The sequence below is a fragment of the Stegodyphus dumicola genome, chromosome 10 (assembly GCF_044657685.1).
Source record: "Stegodyphus dumicola isolate Sdum_Otavi_A_Nest chromosome 10, ASM4465768v1".
In the NCBI taxonomy this organism is placed as follows: Eukaryota; Metazoa; Arthropoda; class Arachnida; order Araneae; family Eresidae; genus Stegodyphus; species Stegodyphus dumicola.
The window spans coordinates 104,680,624-104,703,590 of record NC_140777.1 but is presented as its reverse complement, the minus strand read 5'-3'; the positions used below and the strand labels follow the sequence as shown (position 1 = coordinate 104,703,590).

The window sequence follows — 22,967 nt, the reverse complement described above, 5'->3', positions numbered from 1 at the left end:
CAAAATTAAAAGAAAAAACTATAAAAAGTTGCTTTATATTAACTCTTATTATTATGTTATTATTCTGTTATGTGAAGTTCACTGAAAGTATTAGATAGTTGGTAGCTCAATGTTAAACATTATCACGTAGTCCAATGAAATTCATTTTCAGCACAGAGGGTTTTTCAACCATTTGAGCCCGTTCTTTCCGCACGCGAGGAAAAGAATTCAAGGGACTGAATTAGATTCTGATTTTATGGATTGGATAAAATATTGGCGCATAGGAAGGAGAACATATCGTTGATCGTTGAGAGGCGCATAGGAAGGAGAACATATCGTTGATCGTTGAGAAGTCATTTAATGAATTGTGACAAATGGTATGTGATTGGGGGAATGGAAGCAGAGCAAACTTTGACACAAATCTTTAAAGACCTAGAAGTAGCCAAACGCACAACGTCAGGAATCTGAATACGGTTTAAGAATACTGGTGAGGTATGCAGACAACAAAGTCAAGGTAAAAAAAAAATTGCGCTATTACAGACTCTCAGGACTTTCTTTATCAATAACTAAGTAAAATAGGTAACTGATGTTATCCCAGATGACAGCCCAGATGCAGGGGAGATCGATGAAGCTACAAAAACTCACTATCCAAATATACCACGGGGAGACCGCTGCATACAAGGAGGCCCATTATTTATGTTTAGCTAAATCGGGCTGCGATTGCACCTGTGCACTGATGATCATCGTGATAAGAATATCATGCACTGGAACATAATTCTCTTCACTATGTATTTTGTTTTTGTTTAAAGAAGGATTTCATACGTGCCATGTTTGAAGGAAGCAATAAGCCTGAAAACATCCGTGCAAAAGTGGTGAAATCATGGTATGGGTGGGCATCATTTTGAATGGGCGCTCTAACACAAGTTTCAGTGAAAGTATGAGCATTGAAATATACAGTTATGAGATTCTGGATACTTTCACTAATTTTCATAGAGATTCAGTCGACAATAATTTCTTCTTAATGGACGAGAATGCTGGTTACTATCGCGCTACAGTACTGATCGATTATCTTAAAGGCGAAAGAATCTAGAGGATGGAGTAACATCATTCTCTAGAATTATTTTTTTAAACACCCGGGCGTTTTATTAAACAGCCATTAGCCTTGCGCCACTATAAGGACCGGGATTGATGGCCATTTCATTATGGAAGCACCTTGTAGGTGGCCACCGTTGCCTTCGGTGAAGGGACGGACAGTTACAACCCCGCCTTCTCCGGCATTTGAACGCGGGTCCACCCCTAAGGCAGTCAGAGTCACGAACCACTGTACCGGCTGGGCAGTATTCCCTAGAATTATATTTGATAGAGCATGCTTAGGACACACTAAGACAATGAAAGCACTGCAAGGCCAAGCCTAGCATTCTGCAAGAGATTAAATGCACTCTTCCACTCTTCATCGTTAAAACTTATTGTTATCCCATGAACCTCTTAACAATCCGATACGCAGCATGGGAATTTAGCGCAGCATGGGAAATACGCAGCATGGGAAATTAGCTTCGCGAATATGTGATTTTTTTAAATGCACTGGAATTTAATCTCAAACACAATAGTATTAGATTTGACTTTGGTATGATTTTCATATTCCAAAACGATTATGTCCCGAAGGATATTCTGTACTATGTAAAATTGTTACTGTTCTACTCCACCCCGCCACAACTGCAGACCCTTGACATTAACGTCTCTGAACATTATTGTACTCACAATCGTTGTGTTAAATGTAAATGATGAAGAAAAAATAATGTGATAAATGCCTTGTAAAAAGAATACGAGAAAAATTCATCATGCACGTGATGGAGAGGATACGATAATGTTTGGTGCTTATTATAATGACAGAAAATAGCGCAAGTGGATTCTAATATTTCTGATATATGTTGAAAACGACAAAATGATTCATGTGTTCTTGATTTTTTAAATAAAAATCTATATTTTTTCATTTGACATGTTTAATACATTTCTAGGTTGATGCCGTTGATTTTAGCTTCCCGTGCAGTTATAATAGAGAGAACTACCTATTATATCTGTGAGGCGGACGAATAGTCAAAATTTATTATTTACTTCAGAAAAAATGCATTTTTTAAAAGACATTTGGTGAATTTTTAATTTTTGAATTTATCATAGCTGTTTATGTAGAATTTCCATCAGGAGATTATTCTATGAAGAACTATGTAGGCAGAATAATAAAAAAAAATAAAAAAAAAAATAAAAAAATAAAAAAAACTGAAAGGGCACACCAGGCTTTAGCACTGTGACCTTCGTTTCATGTTTGGTTAGGTTACGGCAAAGCACTCGAGGACTATCATCCTAAGGGAAGGGATGCCTTCGTGAAGGACTTTCTAAAGGAAACTGACTCGTACACTGTCACAGACGGAGAAAGCCACAGAAACGCTCATGCAGCCAGTCTGTTTGTCGGGATTCAAACACCTGACCTCACTACTAGTGTTCAGTGACTTTGCCGCTCAGCTGCTGGTGAGCATCGGTCGTTGCGTAGAAATTTATTATTACGGCATCTCTTTGAAAATAAAATTTTGGGTAAAGATTCCTAAATAAAGGAAGGGGCACTTTTCCTAAGATTCTGCTGTGCTTTTATATTATTCTTTTAAATAAATTTGCTATACTGAAATCTTTCACTTCCGTTAAGAAAAGATACTTAAATATTACCAATTGTTTAAAAACATAGGACAACACTATCGCTTTATATACCTTATACCTTAAGCTTCCGTATTTATAGCTATTTGACGTATTAGCAAAGAGAAATGCCAGAGCACAAAAAGGAAACCAGTAATTGGAGACAAATCATCTTTTTTTATAAAACTAAAAAAGATAAAAAAAAGGAAAAAAAAACTTTTATTGATTGAAGAGGAATAAAATCGGAGTCCAATCTTGTTCTTTTTCCGCTCTTCCGGCATGTAATGCTCACTCAGTTCTAATATTACGCTATTATTCTTCGCATTATTCTGAGAACAACTTAGATTTTAATATCATTTATTCTGGTCTCGAAATTACTCCCTTTACATCTTCTTCTTTAGAATTTGTTTTAGTTTTATTGCCAGTAAAGGTATGAAATAATCGTAAAATCGTATTACCTTTTATATTCATCAAGAACAAACAATACACTGTGATGCGATTTTTATTTGAACACGTGCTTTATGATATGTATTAGTATAAAAAGGTATGAATAAAACCTCACTCGCATTTTTTAATAAATAAGAGCCCTTTTACATCTTCTATTGACAATCTTCAGAAAATAATCTTATATTTCGTGCGCATTTTGTGGATAAAATATACAGTTTTAAAAAATTTGAAACATGAAGGGATATTATCCTTACTTAAACAAATAAAATTCAACACTTTTCTTTCTTTATTTTTATCTGAATTTGTCCATTTGTCGACAAATGAAGACATTCGTAATGACCAATTGAAGACATTCTTGTGCACTGGCTGAATAAAAATAAAAAGATTTTTTTCATCTTTCTCTTTAAAAAACTGATACACAGAGAAATACGTTTTAAAACTGATTTTAATTTCAATGACAATTGCAAGCACCGTCTTATTTGATGATCTTGATTGCGAGAGAACACGATACTGAAATAATAGACTACTTCAGTCGTTAGCTCGGTAGCTGTGATGCGACGCCATTTTAATCATTAATGACAGCTATCCGGTATTAGTGACAGTCTTGGCAAAGGAATGTTTGAATGCATGCCTGCTTAAGTCGATGGATTGAAAATTATCTGGATAGAGCATTCAAATTTCTCTACGCATCCAGTATAAAGTCTATATGCATTATAACAAATTGCAAATATGTCAATGCTCCAAACATAAATTGAAGATTTAAATGCCCTTCTTTTGATAGTTATGTGAAAATTCGTCTATAGATACTGCATCAAATTGCAGCTCTATCGCAGTATGATATTCTGAACAGCCTGGATTGCATAGACTATTAACAATTCTCTAGCAAATATATTATTGCCGCAAATTTTTTGGATAACATTTTAAAGCTTAATTTTATCATTATTCGGTAAACAGCAGAGCAATGCAAATTCAGATCCTTCAAAAACTTGCGAAGATTACTTTAACTTCAAATGTTTCTATTTATTATGGTCCGAATGCAATTGAATGTAAATTGCAAACATTTGAGTAACTTAACGGTCTAAATGTTTTTCGAGATTATTCACTGTTGGGAAAAATTCCAATGGTGGGACAGTTATTCTTTCTTCAAATATGTACGGCTTTAGAGAGGCATTTCTAAAAGCTATTACTTAAAAATTCTCTCCTCGTTTCATTTAAGTAATCATAATATATTTGAAGTTTTTCATTGTATATTCTTCAATGCAAGCATGCTCTACCATTCCTTTTACTCTTAGGACATTATTCATTCAAATATCGAATTCTTTCTTTTAAAACTACTGCACTTTGATGACGTAAAATTATTCTCATTTTAATTTTTTTATAAAAGACGTCTCAAATAAAAGTAGATTGGATTACATTTGAGTACAAAATTGCTCTGTTAGTGCATATCTAGAATACAGCATAGTGGTAAGTGTGACATTTTTACTAAAGAAGTCTCCCTTACTGTATTAGTTACAAATAAGATTCGTATGCTTTTCAGTTCTGAGTATATTTGTATTTGTGCCACATGTACTTAAAAGAGAACGTATTATAATAGACTTTGTGCAGTCAGTAAGAAATGAGTTTCAACTATACATATGGTTTGCTTTGAAAAAAAGATAAAGAATTATCTTTCTTCTATCTTACTCTTATTATGGATCTGTCTTTTTTTTCCGGATTCCAGTTTTTGATTGAATGACATGAGAATCATTTTATTACACGCTCCCGTCCTGTCGAAAGTGAAGAAATAAGAACGCAGCCAATTCTCCACAGTTTTGCCAATGAGTAGTGATCCTTCTACATCAGAAAGCTTTTTTAAAAGGCCAATAATCATACGCAAACAACCTTAACATACTTTCTCGCAATATATTATATACGTTTGGATAATTACTTGAAGTATACACTAATAACCAATCGTTAAGTTTTGTAATGCTTTATATTGCATGTGAAGAATGCCCATAAAAGTAGTTGTTGATAAAGGCTATTACCCCACGAATGAAACACAAAATGTTTGAAGGTTGCATTGATGAATTATATCTTCAGCATTAGTACTTAAGCAGATTTGTAAGACCATGAAAGTTGGACACTTGCGGCTCTAGTATTTGATGACGTAATTCTTTTCAGTAATTACTCTATTTTTAACTTGGATAGAATTTAGCATTTACAAATCTAGTTATTCAGAAGGTTCAGAGGGGGGGGGTTATGCAGAAGGTTCTGGGGTTGGAGATTATTTGATAAAACAATGCAGCAATGTATTCATGGGGTACACAGAGAATATCATCAATGATTAATCCTCTAATTTCTTTGTGATATATAATTCTGGACTAAACTACCAACTTTCAAATACTTTCTTTGTTTGATTACTTTTCTATAAATTTAAAAAGCAGTCAAATATCAGAAGTATGGATTACTTAATAATAAAAGTATAACAACCGAATACGATCTAATAATAACGTTGCGCCAGTAAAATAATGCATGAAAAAGTGGAATTCAGATTTCGAGAAAGCTATCCAAGAAATATTTCTACCCAACTAAGCAAGTGTCTTCTTTTCATTATATCCAAGATCTTCTAAATGTTTCAAAATATACAATCATCTTGTTGCCTGCTTACGGGTTCGTAATATATTGAATATATTACGAATTTTATTGAATGCATGCAGAACCGATGATAGCTTGATAAAAGAAATATTCCGCAGTTCTGGAACTTTCCCAAAAGTAGTCGTACAACTCTTCAAAGTATCACAGAGTACAATAAATAGTTATACTTGAAACTACTAAGAATGTTAAATACAAGGCCATGCAGTGCGCAACTAAAGCGCGAAGCTCGCACGAAGACATCTCAATACTCCGTAACCGACTCTGAACTAAATATCTATTACTCTGAAACTGATATTCTGTAGTCCGTTATATAGTTCTCTGGCCGCCGATAAATCTCTAGTACTTCTCGAAATAGACATGCAGGCAGAAAAAGTAGGACAGATATCTTGTTTTGCACTCGCTAAGTCTTTCTGCACCGATAGACGAAAAATCAAGCTTAGGAGCGAAGAAAAGGTGTACAGAAAAGGGGCAAGTTCGTATTTCAGAGGAGAGTAAAAGAGAACTTCGTATATTTTATCCAGTTCAAAAGGCCAGGAAGAAAAGATGGGGCAAAATAAAATTAAAACAAATGGCCCTATTGGAAGGCATATGAGGGGCTGGATACGGTTCCAGCTACATATAATTAGTCAGCAGTTACATTTATTCAATTATATTATCTATTACAGTTATACATGGAAGTCCAAAATTTCTCCAAATGGTGGGAAAGTTTAAATTTTCACCAAATGTGGGGATAAAAAGTAGTTGCCAAAAACTATTGCCAGCTTGGTGATATCTCGTCACTTTAGCGGGATAGGTATTACTTAATGTTAAATAGACGTGCCCCTGTATTCTTACTTTTCCTGTCAGCTTCGCTTCTTTAGATCGTTTTTTACATATTCCAAAAATAAAAAACAATTTTACGTATAATTTCCCAATAACTATTTACATATGTACGAAATTCGTAACAATATTTCAAAGAAATTCTTTTAGATAAAGTCTGTATTAGAATTTTGAGATTTTTAAAATGCATGCGCACTTGAAGTAAATTATGTTGTACAGTTCATTTATAATTTTCTAATGAAATTCTATATCTGATGTCCAGGCAATTGTCTCGAGTGATGAAGCATTAAAAGAACGTATAGAAAACTGCAAAAAGTATTAATATTTTAGGGATTGATTTTCAATTTATACCTCAGCTGTTACTTTACCTGGGTGTTCATATGATGCGACAAAATATTTTTAAAAGTAAAAAATGACGAATCAAAAATCAGAACAACATTTATTAAGTTTATTGACTTTTTTTTTTCTGAAATTGCTGGTATTCTTTTGATATTTCATAGAAATTCGTGTACCAAAGGAGTTTATTTTTTTTCAATAAGGCTAAGATTGTTTTGCTTTTTTAAAAACGTGTATCCCTTTCTACAAAGTAACTGCTAAAAATATTTGAAAAAGTATCAATTTCAGGAACTGGCAGCTGGTGATAAAGGATTGGGACAAAAGCGTTCGTTCGTTTCATGTTTCTCTCTAGTTAGTTCAACATTTTATAATATATATTTTCATTTTATCAGCTGGACATTTTACTTTGTGTTACTTCAAATATTAGAATCGCCTTCCATTGTGAAATCATTCTATTTAGCTTCAGTTCGTTAGATTGCGCTACAGTAAAAATAATACTCCAGGCAGAGTGGAAAAGAATCAGTTTACATAATTGTTATGGAAAATTCTTATGTATTTTTTGTTGTGTATAATTATTGCGTATTATTTTATTGTGTTTAATGAATTTGTATTGAGCTTATTTTAAATTAATGTATAATATTTAATATTGTTAAACTTAACGGCAAAGCTCCCTTAAGTTTGGCAGAATATGTGTTACAGTTAAAAGAGCGCGGGTGTATTTCGGTTTCTCACAAGTCGGCTTCTTTGAAGGTTAGAGGTCAGACTGTCCAGCTGCATTTTCCTCTTTTCGCGGGGGATGAAAACACGTGTTTTGCTCTTTCAGAGGCGAATAGTTCTAAGGGGCGGCGATTTTTCGACAGAGTTATAGGTTGGAAACATTTTTCTGTTGCGTGGGAGAGAAAGGTCTGTCATCTTGTAGAAAGTTCTGAATTTCTGAGAATTTTAGAGGCTATTTATTACCTTTTTCTAGTTGGCTAGAGGGAGTTAAAGTTTCCTTAAGATTGGTTGAATTTTTAATTTTAGTGTTGTTTGAGCCAATAGTGATTTTGAGGCGTTTCTTGGTGAGTGTCAACCGAGTTTTCTTAAGCCGTTGCACGGGAGGCTGGAGGGATTTTTTTTGGACTGAAAAAGAGATTTTTAGAGAAGACTTTTTAGCAGATTTTTTTTGGAGCCTTAGCCCCATCGGGGCCGGCCACGGTCAGTGGGTTGTTCGGATGGAGCGGAGGAACAGACAGACAGACAGACAAAGTAGACAGATGTCTTGTTTTGCACCCGCTAAGTCTTTCTGCACCGATGGGCGAAAAATTAAGCATAGGTGCGAAGGAAAGGTATATAGAAAGGGGGCAATTTAGAGATTTAGAGGATAGTAAAAAGGAACTTCGTATTGTTTTATACGAGTTCAAAAGGCCCGAAAGAAAAGTTGGGACAAAATAAATTAAAAAAAAATAAATGGCCCATAGTGAAATCGAGAGGAAAGAAATTTATAAAGATATATAACGCGGCGGTTCTTCGCGGGTCGACCGCGGTTTACAGTTAAGCTGTTTATCTCCGAGATACTGGTTACGGAGTGTCCGAGATAGTGCGGGTGCTCGTCATGATGTCGGCGGCAATTCCTGTTTTGCGGCCTATTATTTTCGTTTTCGTCGCTGATATTTTTTTCCCATTTGTGGAAGAGTCTGAACTGCTCGCTCGTGCTGGAGTTCCTGTTTTGCTTTAGAAAATATGGAAATATGGAAAGTCGTCATCTCCTGAGGTCTGTTGTCTCCAGTTTCGACCTCCTTCTCTTATCTTCAGTGGAACTTCGAAATTTTAGGGAAGTTGATTTTGTTGAGTTAAAATGCTGCTTGACGGAGGTTAGTGCTGTGCTGGAACTATGAAAAGGTCCGGTTCCTGAAAACGATGAAGAATTGGCAGTTATTGTTTCCGCGTTTTGTGACTGGATCCGGGCAGCTCCCTGAGTCTCTCAGATGTGCGTACGTGGATTTCGTGAGTGACTTTCCATTGTTTTTTTTGTTTTTTTTTTTGATAATTAATCTTTTTAAATTTGGAAATGTTTAATACTAAAGCAAGAGCTGTCATGTTTAAGTAGATGAAAATTGAATATTTACCGTTTCTAAATTTCTAGCTGAGAAGGTAAATTTTTTTTATTAATGTTTAATAGTCAGAAGTTAATTGAACTAATTGGAGGAAGTGAATCTTTGTTTTAATGTTAAGTGCTATGATCAATATGATTTATTCTAAATTAGCTTTTATAAATGAGTTTAATCTTCTTGAGTTCCTGTTTAAAATGATTAAGAACTGTGACGTGTTTCACTATGATTTTTGTATTAATGGAATAATGTTTAATATGAGATTGGTATGAAAAAAAAAACTATGAGTAACTTTTAAAAGATTTTTGTAGGGGTAGTCTGGCCAGCTATCTTAAATTATAATGTGTGGGAATTTTCAATAAATGTGTTTATTATTTTTAATATCGTATGTTTCTTTTGTGTATTAATTGGTCTACTGTAGGTCACCCATGTGATCCTTACGGAAACATGGTTATTTTATTCCAACCTGGGTATTCATATTGCGGTAGTTGAAAATAAGTGTCGGTGACTATACGATCGGTTTACTGAATTTATTTTGATTTTGATGAACAAACTTCTTAATTGTGAGATTGTATCTTTTCTTGGTGTTTTGAAGAGATTTGTGTGGTATTTGAAATGTTAAGGGTTTAAGGCTATCTCTAGATTTTGTATTGAAATTTATGTGTTTTCAGGTTGGAGATCTAAATTAGTTTTAATTTATTGAGAGATAGCGTATTAAAGATTTTGTTGTTGAAGTGCATTTTCGAATTTTGTTTTTGTCAATTAATCGTGATTCTACCAAAACACCAGGAAGGATATCTTTCTTTGATGTTTCTTAGATTTAAAAGTTTTGATTATGTAAGTACTGAACTTAGTTTTAGTAGTTTTTTGTCTCGGCACCAGTTTAGTCAGTTTTAAAGAGTTAAAAATTAAGTTTAAATGTAAAAGTAAATTTTTTTTCTACGTAACATAATTGTTGCCAGTCGTACGATGGAATATTTAATCTATCTCTAACATTATAACTAAGTTCAAACTGAAAAACTTGAAAGCCATTTACATACATCTTGCAAATGTTTTATACTTATAATTCCTTTTTATAATTTTTAGTGAGACAAATGATAGTTGTGATACAAATTTAAACCATTATTTTGATTAACAAAAGTTGTTTCTAGTAACATAAAACATGTAATTAGCTGTAGAGGGGTAAAATGCTTTCTACCAACTGTAAAATAGATACATGTTTTTATTATTTTTATGAAAAAATGGGAAATCAGGATTTTTAACAAAGAAGTATAAATCAAAAGCACATAGAATTAATTATTAAATAGCATAATCATGATCAGAGAACAATAAAACCAAAATTACATAAAAATTTAAATACTTAAAGATTTAAAAGAAACAAGAATTTATATGATAACTAATATTTTATAAAATATGGAATAAAAACAGGTGATAACCAATGATTTGGATGAATAATAAAAACACTCATTATTTCAAACGGTCATAAAATATAATGGTCTTGGCATACTTTGCGTTTATTAATTAAACATAAACAAGATAGATTATGAAGTGAAAAACGGGTTATGCATTACATGTCAAATCGAAAATCGTATTCTTCTCTTCCTAATAACTAAATCGCCAAGAAATAGTTCTCTTTATCTCACACAATTATTTTACTTTTGCTGTGCTAAAACATAAAATGATTATCCTGTATTATATTGTAAATAATTTTTTAACTGAAGTGAAAGCACACCACAACTATCTCCCTAAGAAATAGAATATCTTCTTGGTAGAATTTATTGGGGAAAATGGTTTATATTTATGTTACAAATGGCAAAACCATGAAAAAGCATCATGTTGCTGGGAATTTGAACTCGAATTGAACTTTCATGTTAAGAGAATTTATCCACCAGAGACTGCTGGATGCTGAATTGCAAAATGCGTCTAAGGTTCATTTCAGCGAAGCAAAAAATGGAACTAAAGCGCAGTTTCACAAACTGATGAGGTACAAACTGTGCAAAGAGAAATCTATGCTATGCAAACCTCAGACCACAAATATTGTTAAGCTCCGATTTAGCAACTATTCACGAATTAATAAAAATTATTATAAAGCTGAAATGTTATCATTATAAGTATCTAAAACTCCCCAAAAATATATTTACACTTACTAATTATGGAATTATGTTTCAAATTAAAAAATTATTTTTTTAAATTATTTAATTTGGTTTGTTACTTCTCAGATGTTTAAGCAGCATTATCCATTATTTTCTCGATAAAAGCAAATGTGTTTGCAACAGTTTCCTATATGTCAAACACCATCAAGTCTTTTCTGCCGCTCGGTTTTGATAAAAAATTGCAACGCTGTGAGATTCATGAACTTCAATTTGTGAATAGTAGTTTACGCAATCTATCATATTCAAGTCCTTGAAGCAGTATCACGCGACGCAGCCTTCCCAGCAACTTCCAGTTTATCATCTTCTGACTGAATGTCATCTTGTTTTTGTCATGAAAAGTAAAAAATACCATTTTGCAAAAAAACTTGCTTTCCATCTGCCTGATAGATCTCAGCTCAAACAAATACCATAACTTCCAAGGCATTAACTTTTATGTTGCCGATATTATTTTATGATGGTTCACGATTCAAGTGAATAAAGCTTGCGATGAAAGATTGCAATGAAAGTTTGCGATTTTATACTTTAAAAAATTATAACCATTGAGTCGTATCGAATTCGTTTTAAAAGTAAAAAAAGGGAATATTATAGTTAATTTGTAAATCATCCAATAAAAAACTGAACTTAGTTTGAACATCTGTTAATATTTTGATGGCTGTTAAAAAATGCACGAGAATTTACTACATACGCTATTTCAACTCTTTTAAATTACTGAGATGACCTTTTAATTTTAAAAAAGCACTCACGTATCTCTTTAAATACATGATACAGCTAAAATAAATATCACTGTGAGGTTACCTATTATATTTCATGAAAAAAATTAATTAACTAACATTAACATAAAATACATCAATTTTTAAAAAGACTTAACTGTGTTTATATCAATGGAATTTAATGATCAGGTAACACTTTTACGTATACAGGAAAATTCAAACATATTCATGTAGATCATGCAATTTATGGGATAAAAATCGCATTATCAAGGAGAAATCTTTTGATTGGATCGCAACTGCAGAACTTGCACCATGATCGATAATATAATCACTGTAGTTATTGATATTATAATGAAACTCAATTTAAACTTACGTTGAAGCAAATTTAATTTTTCTCAAATAATTAAATTTGATGAAACGTAACTGATCCCTTGCATGCTGGTGCGATATATGCAAATCATTTAACGTTAAAGGAAACGACGTTGGAATATTCAAATTTGAATATTTCTTTAATATTCTGCCTTGTTATCCAATATACCATTTCATGTAGCAATGATTTCTTAATATTTTGGCGTAAACCACAAAACAAAACAAAACAACTAGAAAATGAAAAAGAAGATACTTGAAGAAAACACAGACGGCATCAAATGCTTTGGATTAAAAATTTTTAGAAACAGCTTTTTGTTTAAAATGTGAAATATCACCTGCTACAATCAAATTAAATCTTCTTTTAGTGTCTTCGTTTTTGAAGTATTGAATCATTCATTTTCATGCAAGATACCTTTCGATTATTTATTGTGGATAATAATTAACACGATTCAAACGAATGTTAATATACTATGCGGCACAATTCAATCCCACTTCTTGTCTAAGTTGTCATAAGACAGGAAAGAGAATAATGTCATCCTGCAGAAAAGAAATCTACTATCTACCAGCCGCCACAGCAAGGTTGAGGTTAGCAGATCAGACATCATTTATGTTTAGTTAGTTCAAGCTAATTTTACAATGGTGAGGTTTTAACACTATGTCATTTTACACATGAATACCCCGTAGGAATTTAAATTTCTCTTGACTGTAAAACTAAAGTTTCCATCTGCCTTAAATCAGTGGTTCAAAGGCAAGCGAATAAGATCAATCTTCAGATTCTTCTATATACCGTTCTGTTCTGTCCTAATTATATTTTTCTTCGTCTCGGGCAACAACAGTTTATCGCTTTAAATATTTTAAGTTCGAGCACTTCTTTCGAAATTCCGCATGTAAATAAACTGCACATTGAAGAAAATGCTTTTAAGCTTTCCGAAATTATACTCCGAAAATTACCACTACATTGCTTTAAAAAATGAAGACAAATACGGGTATTTCCAGGCACGCATCTTGAATTTCTATAAATGATTTGCTGCAGAACACAAAATATTTTGAAATTTATTTTAATAAAGGAAAATTAGAATTACATGTATTCGAAAGTTAAATATAGTATTTGCATATTAATATGTTGTTAAACATTGTATACTATGAACAATAATTAAATACATGTTATAAATTTTAAACTTCTCAGATTTAAGGTCTAAAATGAAAGTTTGTTTGGTAAGGTTTGCAGGCAGTTTGCATTATAATTCATTCTTTCTTCATATATGCAGATCGTAATATAATATATTCTTAAGTTCAATTTGCAAATGAATTATATTTATTATTGATAGAATTTTATATTAATCATTAATAAGAACCCAATATCAAATAAATGTACAGTACAGTATAAGACATCGAAGCAGAATATTCGCCTTTGCGTAATAATAATGGATAAAATGTAATAATTGCACCAAATTATAATGGATAAAATGTAATAATTGCACCAAATTCAGTGCTAAACAACGAACACTCATTTACTCATGCTATAAAAGTACCGCATTTAGGGAAAATTCAAATACGCTTTTAAGTTGCGGGAGAAAAAAAAAAAAGGGGGCGGGAAGTTTTGCCCTTTGTCCTTGTAAAACACACTATTTTGTTGTTAAATACGCTGGCATTCACACAGCATGCAGCAGGAAAATTAGAGGAGAGACGACAACGCGCTGTTCATTTTATTTTAAATTTCTGATTTTAAATAAAATCGATGATTCATTACAAAGCGGTGTATTTAAAGTAATTAATAAGGGTTTTATTATTCGAATGAGTTAAAAAATAATTTTTTATTTTATTTTATTTATTTATTTATTTTTTTGCTATTTCAAACTTACAGGCATGAGCCGCACGAATAGCATGCCCTAAGACGAAGCCCCCGAGTATCTCATACAGACAATTTTCAACATAGTGTTGCGAAATGCCCAGCGGCTGCGCGGTGAGATAGCTTACCCGCAAAGCGGATCGAAATAGGCTAGGAGTTGCCACTTGTAAGTCGCATGGAAAGACATGGTTACCAGGTTTGGCCCAAAATCGCCCATTTGCCACTACTTGGCGTCATAATTGACGGTATGTCATAGAGGGAGAGAGAACATTCTAGGACGCATTTTTAGCGGTTTTCTAGGGAATAGTCTCAGGGAAGAAAGTCCTAACTAGAGTTCAGAGATTAGCTTGAAAGCTATCGATGAGTCGGGAGCTGTACTTAAAGAACTTTAGTAATTTTTAAGGTACTTTAGTGCTTTACCGTGAAGCTGTCTTGACCCTTACAGCTTAAAGGCTGTGTTTCTGGTTATTTGTTGTAGCTTTTCAATGAGTGTAAACGTGTCATTGGAACTGCCCTGTGTAATATCGCTAACTGGCGAATAAATTTTGTTTTAATTTTTCATCAAGTGTTATTAACAATTACTCCAAATCCACGAACCCGTAGAACGCAACAGTATTCTTGCGCAATTCGTTTGGTCTCTTGAAAAGAGCTCTTTCTAAATGCCAATCCACTACAATGGATGAACTCTGGCGAGTAGTGCAAGATGAATAGAAATCCGTGCCCTACAAAATTTTATGAAAATTCCTCCTGCGATGGATGTCACGATGCAGATGTATGGTTCAGGAAATAGGTTATCAGATCGAAAGCTTAAATATAATAATCTTTAGATTTTAAATTTAAATTAAATGGCCCCGATTCTAAAATTATATAAACACCTTGTGTAGTAGAAAGGAGAAGCTAGCAAAAGAGGGAGGAGGCTTTTACCTCTGTTTCTAGACTTTCGAAATCCCTAATCCTTCCTTTTCTTAATCCTTCTCTTTGATCCCTGTCCTGAGAGAGTCTTAGTAAAAGAAGTAGAACTATTGATTTCTCCCTCTTTTCACGGAGACTAAATGGATTAAGTTTTTTTATTGCTTATCTGAAATAGAAGGAGGTGAATAAAGAGAAAAAATGGAGACAGATATTTAGGACGATATTTCTTCCGTCCGTTTTGTTAGAACACACCGTGAAGACTGCCAAATTCGCCTAGTTTCTAATCTCAGTTTGAAAAAAGCATAAAATGTTAGCTAAGTATTATCTCAAGTCACATTCTAGGTTAAGCCTCCAGTTCAAAGTTCTGAAAAAGAAAACATATTTTTGTTTCCAGATGACAGCAAAGTGGCTGAGTGTTAAGAAATATTTAGCAAATGAAGTGGATCAGGTTTCTGCTAGTGACTGGGGAAAAGAAAATTTTAACATGGCTTAAAATTTATTCGTTATATGCCACTTTTACAGCAATCCCATTTCAAACTAGATTCAGAGGTTTTGTTTTCTTTGTATGAGGCAGATTTCATTGGTTAATAGTTTAGAATAGAAATATAGGTTGAAAAACTTGTATTGATATTATATATAGTGTATGTAAATCTTTCTTGCTTCAAGATGAAATAAAGTCTGAGATCATAGCAAAATGTTGAGAATACAGTCGCTGAACACTGGTAGTTCGATCCGAGATTCGAATTAAGTGAACTGGCTGGCTGCATGGGCATTTTTGTGGACTTCCCCATGGTAACGTGTATACGAGACGGTTTCCTTTAGAAAGTCCTGCCCGAAGGCTTCCCTTCTCTTAGGCAGATAGCTCTCAAGACTTTGTCGTAACCACATAAAACAAACAAATAAACAAACATACTGCAATGTGAATTTTATAAATAATTTTTGCTTTAACAGTACACTACATCTACGTATGCGTACTAGTATTTCTAAGTTTTTACTAGTTTTCCTTTAGTACTCCCTAGAAAACCGCTTCGTTATGTAACTGTTTTCTTTTTTATCTCATATTCAGTTTTTCTCGACAGAGCAAATATAAAAGCACTATTTCTTTTGCTTATGCTTTTAAGCACAGACAACAGAAGAAAAATTCTACACAAATTGGGTTTCATGAACACGATCCCTCTGAAAGAAATCTCCTCTTAATGAAAAATCACGTCCCATTCTACGACATAAGGAAAACAATAAGTTAATAATTTAATTAAATACATTAAAAGGGAACGTATCACCAGTTCACCAGTATAGCAATATATTTTTAATCAAACCTGTATGTTTTAACTCCAGAAAAAAGGCAGAAAATTTGGCGTACTTGACGACAATTTGTTATCAAGGACAATTCCAAAATACTTAATTTGCTTAAACATTTCAAAAGAAATAACTGCGAACCATAAACAGATTTTAGTGTTCAGCCTTTTAATAATATAATATCGAGATTTTTTTCTTGAATAAATTAAATTAAATTTTCTTAAATCTAAGCTTAATTAATCTAAGCTCTTTAATCTAATCTTAATTCTAATCTTAATTGAAAGGGTATGAAACTTGTGCAATAAATGTATTGCAAAGATCGTCGTACCATGCGTGAGTGCTAACAGGTATAAAAAAGATCCCTTGTTTCGAGTTTTTGTGACGGTATAAGGTACTTCTCCCGCTTTCCTAACGTGCCTTCGTGATGTAGTGGTTCTGCACGCTATGCCAGTATTCCAGAGGCCCGTGGTTCGATTCCCGGCGAAGGCAATTGCTAATTTTTCATCTCTCCGGCTTTCCAAAAAATACCTAACGTCTCTACAACGGGAATGCAGTGCAATTCTTTCAAGGAACACTGGATAATAGCATACTATTTGTTTTAATAAACTACTACTTGCAAATATTACAAGGCAACAGTCCCACTTCACTTAATGTTAAATGTAGAATAAAACCGATTCTTCATGAATTCTCACTTCAGTTTAAAAGTCACTTCGGATAATCATGCGTTTAAATTTCGGTTACATATTTCCATTTGGACAGTTGTTCCCTCCGATTCTTCTACACAGACAAGTGTTATAATCACCCATTCGCCAAACGCGCTACTTTAAATTCCGAACTTTACTCGCCACAGTTTCAAATATGTCACTTTTATATACCAATGCTTTTCACTTAAAATCTACATAATGCTCTGTGAAGAAAGAGTTACATGATGAAATGCGGAAGAACAGTAAAGATGCAAAAAATTAAAATAACTTGTTAGTAAAACTAAAAATAAGTTGCCACAAGTGTATTGATTATATTTTTAGATAACGACTAAGTATTAATAGTTTTTCTTTCATTAAAGCGTTATTAAAAAAATCATACTCAAAAGCACTTTTAAAGCAGTTTTGAAAAGCAGATAATGTTTTTCGAAAATCATTAATTACCAGATTCCAGAAAAAATCTCTTGACATTGATATCCCTGATTGCAGTTTTTATCCTTAAGAAACCTAATTACATTATTTAGTTATATGATCTGATATAAAAGCGAGACATTGTGACGGCAACGAGGCGGGAAGTACAAGATATTCTTGAGTATACTACAAAGCGTTTTCATCGTAAGATCATGAGGCATTATCAGTAGCTTTCTTTTTTGCTTAAGACCATTGTTGTCCATCTATTTTTAACCATTAAAATAATTAAAGTTACATGCGACTAAAATTAACAAGCATGACAACACTGAAAAAATAATGAACATTGTTAACAGAAAATTTCATGGAATTCTTAATAAATATATCCTACAAAAAGGAAGTTCGCTAAGTAAAAGCAGCTAGCTAACTATTATCCCGAAGCTTTTTCATCAAATTCTAGATATTAAGTATTAAAGAAATTACACAGATAAATATTAGCTGAAAGCTTATAATCAATCATATCTACCTTATATTTTACACTTTTAGACGACAGGCTGAACAGCTCAACTTTTTTTCTTTTCGTTTTTTATTATTTACTCATGTTTATATGTTAAGGTAGTATCGAAGAAAATTCATTGGCATGTTTTCGTTACGTCTTTACATTTCAACCAAGTCCCAAATACCATTCAGTATAATATACTATCGACATCTCGACATATGAACGACCAGATGGCGATTTTCTGCGTTTACAGTATCGGCTTTGTTCAAAAGCAAGCAGCTATTGAGTTAAATCTTCATCGACGACAGCAGTAAGCGCTTTCACGCTGGAGTGGATTCGTGCTATCTCCCTTTATGAGATGTCGTATGTTTTCTCCTTTCTAGATATCATTGGATTACTATTTATTGTCCAGACAGGAGTTTTTAGACTGCCTATATATTTTTGCTAAATGCTGAAATAAGATATATCTGAAAGAAATGTTTAACGGCGATGGCACAAAATAAGTCAAAATTGATTAGCTTTAAGAAAAATTGTGCATTTACATTTATATTTATTTGGTTGTTACTTATCTCTATCTGTCTATCTATTTTTCTCTCTATACATACGTAGAAGTTTTATATTTTTAGTTCCAAAATTTTAAATTACCTAAAATAAAATTTAATTATGAAATAATAAATTAATAGTGCTTTAACAACTGTCTTCATTCTAAAAATAACATTGCAATAAATTGTTTAACTAAATGAAAACGATTCGTCATCGAATCTGCATTGCGCACTTAATCGATGAAGTCTGAACCCAACACCTGTACATTAAACAGCCATGTGATCTGAAATGGAATGAGGTTTAAAAGCTTAATTGCGTCGCAACTCCCATCTGCTTCCAGGCATCTATGTCCCCTTGCCGCTATCCATGCAGATTTTACATTTCTAATTTTCGTCCTACACTCTCAGCAGCCAGGATTTTCACTAAGAAAGCACGAATTTCCCAAAACTACTATGAGGACAAATTATTTTCTGATTTTAATGTAAAACCTTTCCTGGTATTTCATACCTGGATTTGTTTTCTTTTGATATATTGCCTTAATTTCTTTGACATGTTTTATTATGCAGGTATATATACGTTCTTACAGATATCACAAAACATATTCTAGTATATATACGGCTTTGCCGCTTAGAGGGTTAAGAAGACGTAATCTGTACAAAATTGGGAAACGGATAGCGCACCCACAGGGATAATGTGCATTATCCAGAAATAAAATTATTTGTGGAATTTAGGCCATGTCTGTAAGATTTTTGGTTTATGCATTACGCAATCAAGTTGTCATCAAGTTTTGATGCACAGAGCCACCGCCAGTACATTGCAACTTACTTCTACTAAGTCATCTTATTAGAATAATAATGTAGTCTTATCATAACAATGGAGCAGTTGCATTACACACACACATATATATATTTATAAAAGAATTTTACATGTAACAATTAAATGAAAATTATATACATGCAGCCTATTTGTTTTTAAATTGTATATGATTTTAATATCTTAATATTTAAATTTTTTTTTTGAATACAGAACTTTTAAATTGGCTAAATGACTCCTTGTCTAGGATTTCACCCAATGTTTCCAGGTTAAAACAATATTAGGGTTTGAATTATTCAATCTAATTAAAACAAATAGAACTAAAATTAAATTGCAATTTTGAAATTATACAAGATTATGGTAAAAAATTAATAAAGACAAATAATAAAATAAAATGTGTTTATTTTATTATTTGCCTTTCTTAAATTTTCAGCTAGTCTTTTAGAATTTCAAAAACACAGTTTAGTTTTAATTAGAGATATTAAGATTATTTTAAATACGTCTTCCACCCTGATAAGCACATATTTAAAGCAGTTTTCGTTTTATTATTTGACAAAACTTTATTTATTTTATTTTTCATTTTACTTATTTATATTGTAAATTAGCAGACTAATCCTTCATTTATTTTTTCAGTTAAAGTTAATTTTTTTATTTATTGTCTTCTTGATGTGGTTTTAAAGTGTTTGAAAAAATTTTAAAAATTAATCCTAAAATGATGTGAATGAAATAAGCTCACTATATACGAACTAAAGCATGCATTAAATCGTGTAGTCAGTTTGATAAAAAAAATACCAAAAAGAAAAACTATTTATAATTTTTATCGGATGAGCAAAAAACGATGCACAACATTAAAGAAGATAGAATATTCAGAAGAATAGGAACTCGTTACATGAATTATAAAAGAACAGAGTTATCAAAACATAAAGTAGTTTATTACATATTTCTTAACATTTCTTCAAATTTTGGTGTCATGAGATTGTGCAAAACAATGAATAATGAACGATTAGTTGATTTAACGCAAATATAAAGCATTTTGTAATTTTGAATTTACTAATCATTATTACATTGGCTGTTTCACTATCCTGCAGCATCGGACACCGTAGAGATGTTACGAAATATGTAAATTTTTTTTTTTATTCTTTGAATCTTTTGGATTATTTTTTATTTTTCTTTGAATGTTTTGGATTATTTTTTTTCTTTTTCTTTGATTGTTCAATTCTTCTGCTTTTGAGTATTCTTTTCTTTTACACTACCGAATGTTGATTAGTACAAGAATGATTATGAAACATTTCGCTGTTTTTTATGTTATATACCAACTGTATGTTGTTCATGATCTAAAAATATATATTTATTTGAATGAATTAATACATTTATAAAACGATATACGTAAATGATCATATCTCAAGAATTCTGATAAAACATTCTGCTAACTTTGAACGGGGAGTTTAATCGTATAATACAATTAAACGCAATACTGAAAATACTTACATTTAGGTAAAAAGCCATTCGAGGTATAATTATGCAATTTGAAGAGCTATGGATAATGTGCCATACATGAAATGCCTGTTAAGACCAAAATACATATGTATCAAAGAATAGTACTTATAAAACATATATCCTGTGTATGTAATTTGGGTTTTTATATTTTATCTCTAAATTTATGCTAAAAGATCTTAAATTATGCTAATAAATGACAGAAAATAATGTTATTGCTGATTAATTATATCACTATAGGTATGATGCTGCACCCAAAGAGATAAAAACAAATTATACTTTACTCTCAGGTCAAGAATTTTTTCCCCAAACGTCTGGCTACATGGGCGTTTTCGTTATTTTTCCCATATATGGCATGCATACGAAACAGTTTCTCTTAGAAAGTCCTCCACGAAGGCATTCCTCCCCTTAGGCACGTAGCCCTCGTGTGTTTTGCCGTAATCAAATAAACCAACCAACCAAAGCAACCAAGAGTTTTTTTTCTTGTGCGGTAGACAACTGTCTAATTACAATTCGCATATCGTTACTGAAACTTTCTCTGGCCAATGCTACGCGTTTGGTGAATGCGAATATACCAGGAGCAAAGCAATGTCAGTCGTTTAATAATAATAAATGACGAAATATAAAATAATAAATGACGAACTTAGTAAATTTCTTCTTGAAATGACATCAAATATCTATCGCAAATGCAGGGAGTTTTTAAAATTAAACTAATTAAAGCACGAGAAATGTCTTCCTAATTATATATATATATGGGGAAGTTTTCTCAGAAAAGTTTCTTTTTTTCACAGTACATTCCTATGAACACTATTGAAATGTTCCGATAAAATTCTCTAATGTACCTGAAAGCCTTGTGTGTTAAACAAACGTTACATATTTAAGCCTATAGCCTTTTTTGAACAATCTGCATACTGTTGCTTCTAATTCATTTTTACATGGTAAGAGTTCGAAAACATTCCTGGTTTTTGGTATTCCTGATATATTTCCTTTTTATTGAACTAAATGTGATAAAGTGATCATAATTGCGCCACTAACAATAGATAATCATATTTCTTAAATGTTTTGAAAAATATTTTTTCTGTAAATGAACAAACAAGATTTTCAAATGATTTATGTACGACATGTAATTTATGTAATTCAGGCACAAAATTTAATTATTAAACGAGTTATATAACTTTTTGTTTCAAAAACAGAAATTCAGCAAAAGAACTCAATTAATCAAAAAAAATTTTTTTTTCAGCAAAAATGTATACGATATTGCTGAATTTATACATTAAGATAAGGTGATGGAATACACAATGGGATTAAATTAATAGATTATATAACCACTTAATTTTGATTCACATTTTATGGAAAATCATATTAATTGTATAGGAAAATATTTTTGAGACTGCTATTTGTTTTACATACCAATAGCGTTAAAGGACTTGCTTTGTAAAGACATGTTCAAAATGATCTGAAATATTAACAGTGCTTAACAAAGCTAATATTAACAATGCAATTAATTCGAAATATTAACAATACGTTTTGTTTACAAAAATATATATGCAGCTTAATTAACTGCCCACATATAGCCTTGAAGTAATTAAATAATAAAATGATTTGAATGAGAAATGAAATATCTGCGTACTTACTTCACTGACCAGATTTTCTCTGTTCAATATATTTCATGCAGTAACACCTAGAAATTAAGAAAGGAGTTATGAGAAAAATTCGATAATAATCGGGAACATTATGTAAAATAATACTCTTTTAATATGACATATTGTTAAATTTTGTCCAATAATTATATGGAAGAAAAGATCTAGTCTGTTCAAAAATAAATAAATACGATAGAATAAAAATAACGAAATTAAAGTACACGAGATACTTTCTACTTATAAGTTACAGGAGATTATAGCTTAGTATTACACAAGTTATTGAGTTCTTTCTGAAGTGCGAAGAAAACTGTTGTTTTGTAAGTAATTCCATTCGACCGAAATATGCGAAGCATTTCTCAGATATAGGAAATTTCAATCTATAGATTTTTTTTTTACCTTTTTCTTTCCTCTGAACATGCCAAAAGGAAACACAACTAATTTCCCAGGTCAATAATATAAAACAAAAACGAGATATTATCGAAGTCAATATTAGGAAAGAAATAAGCAAAATGTGTAACATGCTATGCATTCTAGATTCACTTCTTATTAAACAGGGTTGCATAGAACTAAATGAGACTTTGGAGAGCAAAAAT

General features: G+C 32.0%; 1 protein-coding gene and 1 long non-coding RNA gene across 2 annotated transcripts in view; one reads left to right on the top strand and one right to left on the bottom strand.

The window, feature by feature from the left end:
* The window catches only part of LOC118197850 (5-hydroxytryptamine receptor 2C-like), a 1,008,613-nt gene that overhangs the window by 312,281 nt on the left and 673,365 nt on the right, over positions 1–22,967 (bottom strand). Inside the window, exon 4 of the mRNA XM_085825349.1 lies at positions 22,369–22,415. The gene's annotated coding sequence lies outside the window, so the exon portion shown is untranslated. The remainder of the gene's footprint in view (positions 1–22,368; positions 22,416–22,967) is intronic.
* Positions 8,424–22,967, top strand: part of LOC118198877 (uncharacterized) — a 350,501-nt gene continuing 335,957 nt past the window's right edge. Inside the window, exon 1 of the long non-coding RNA XR_015043494.1 lies at positions 8,424–8,883. This is a non-coding gene — a long non-coding RNA (uncharacterized LOC118198877). The remainder of the gene's footprint in view (positions 8,884–22,967) is intronic.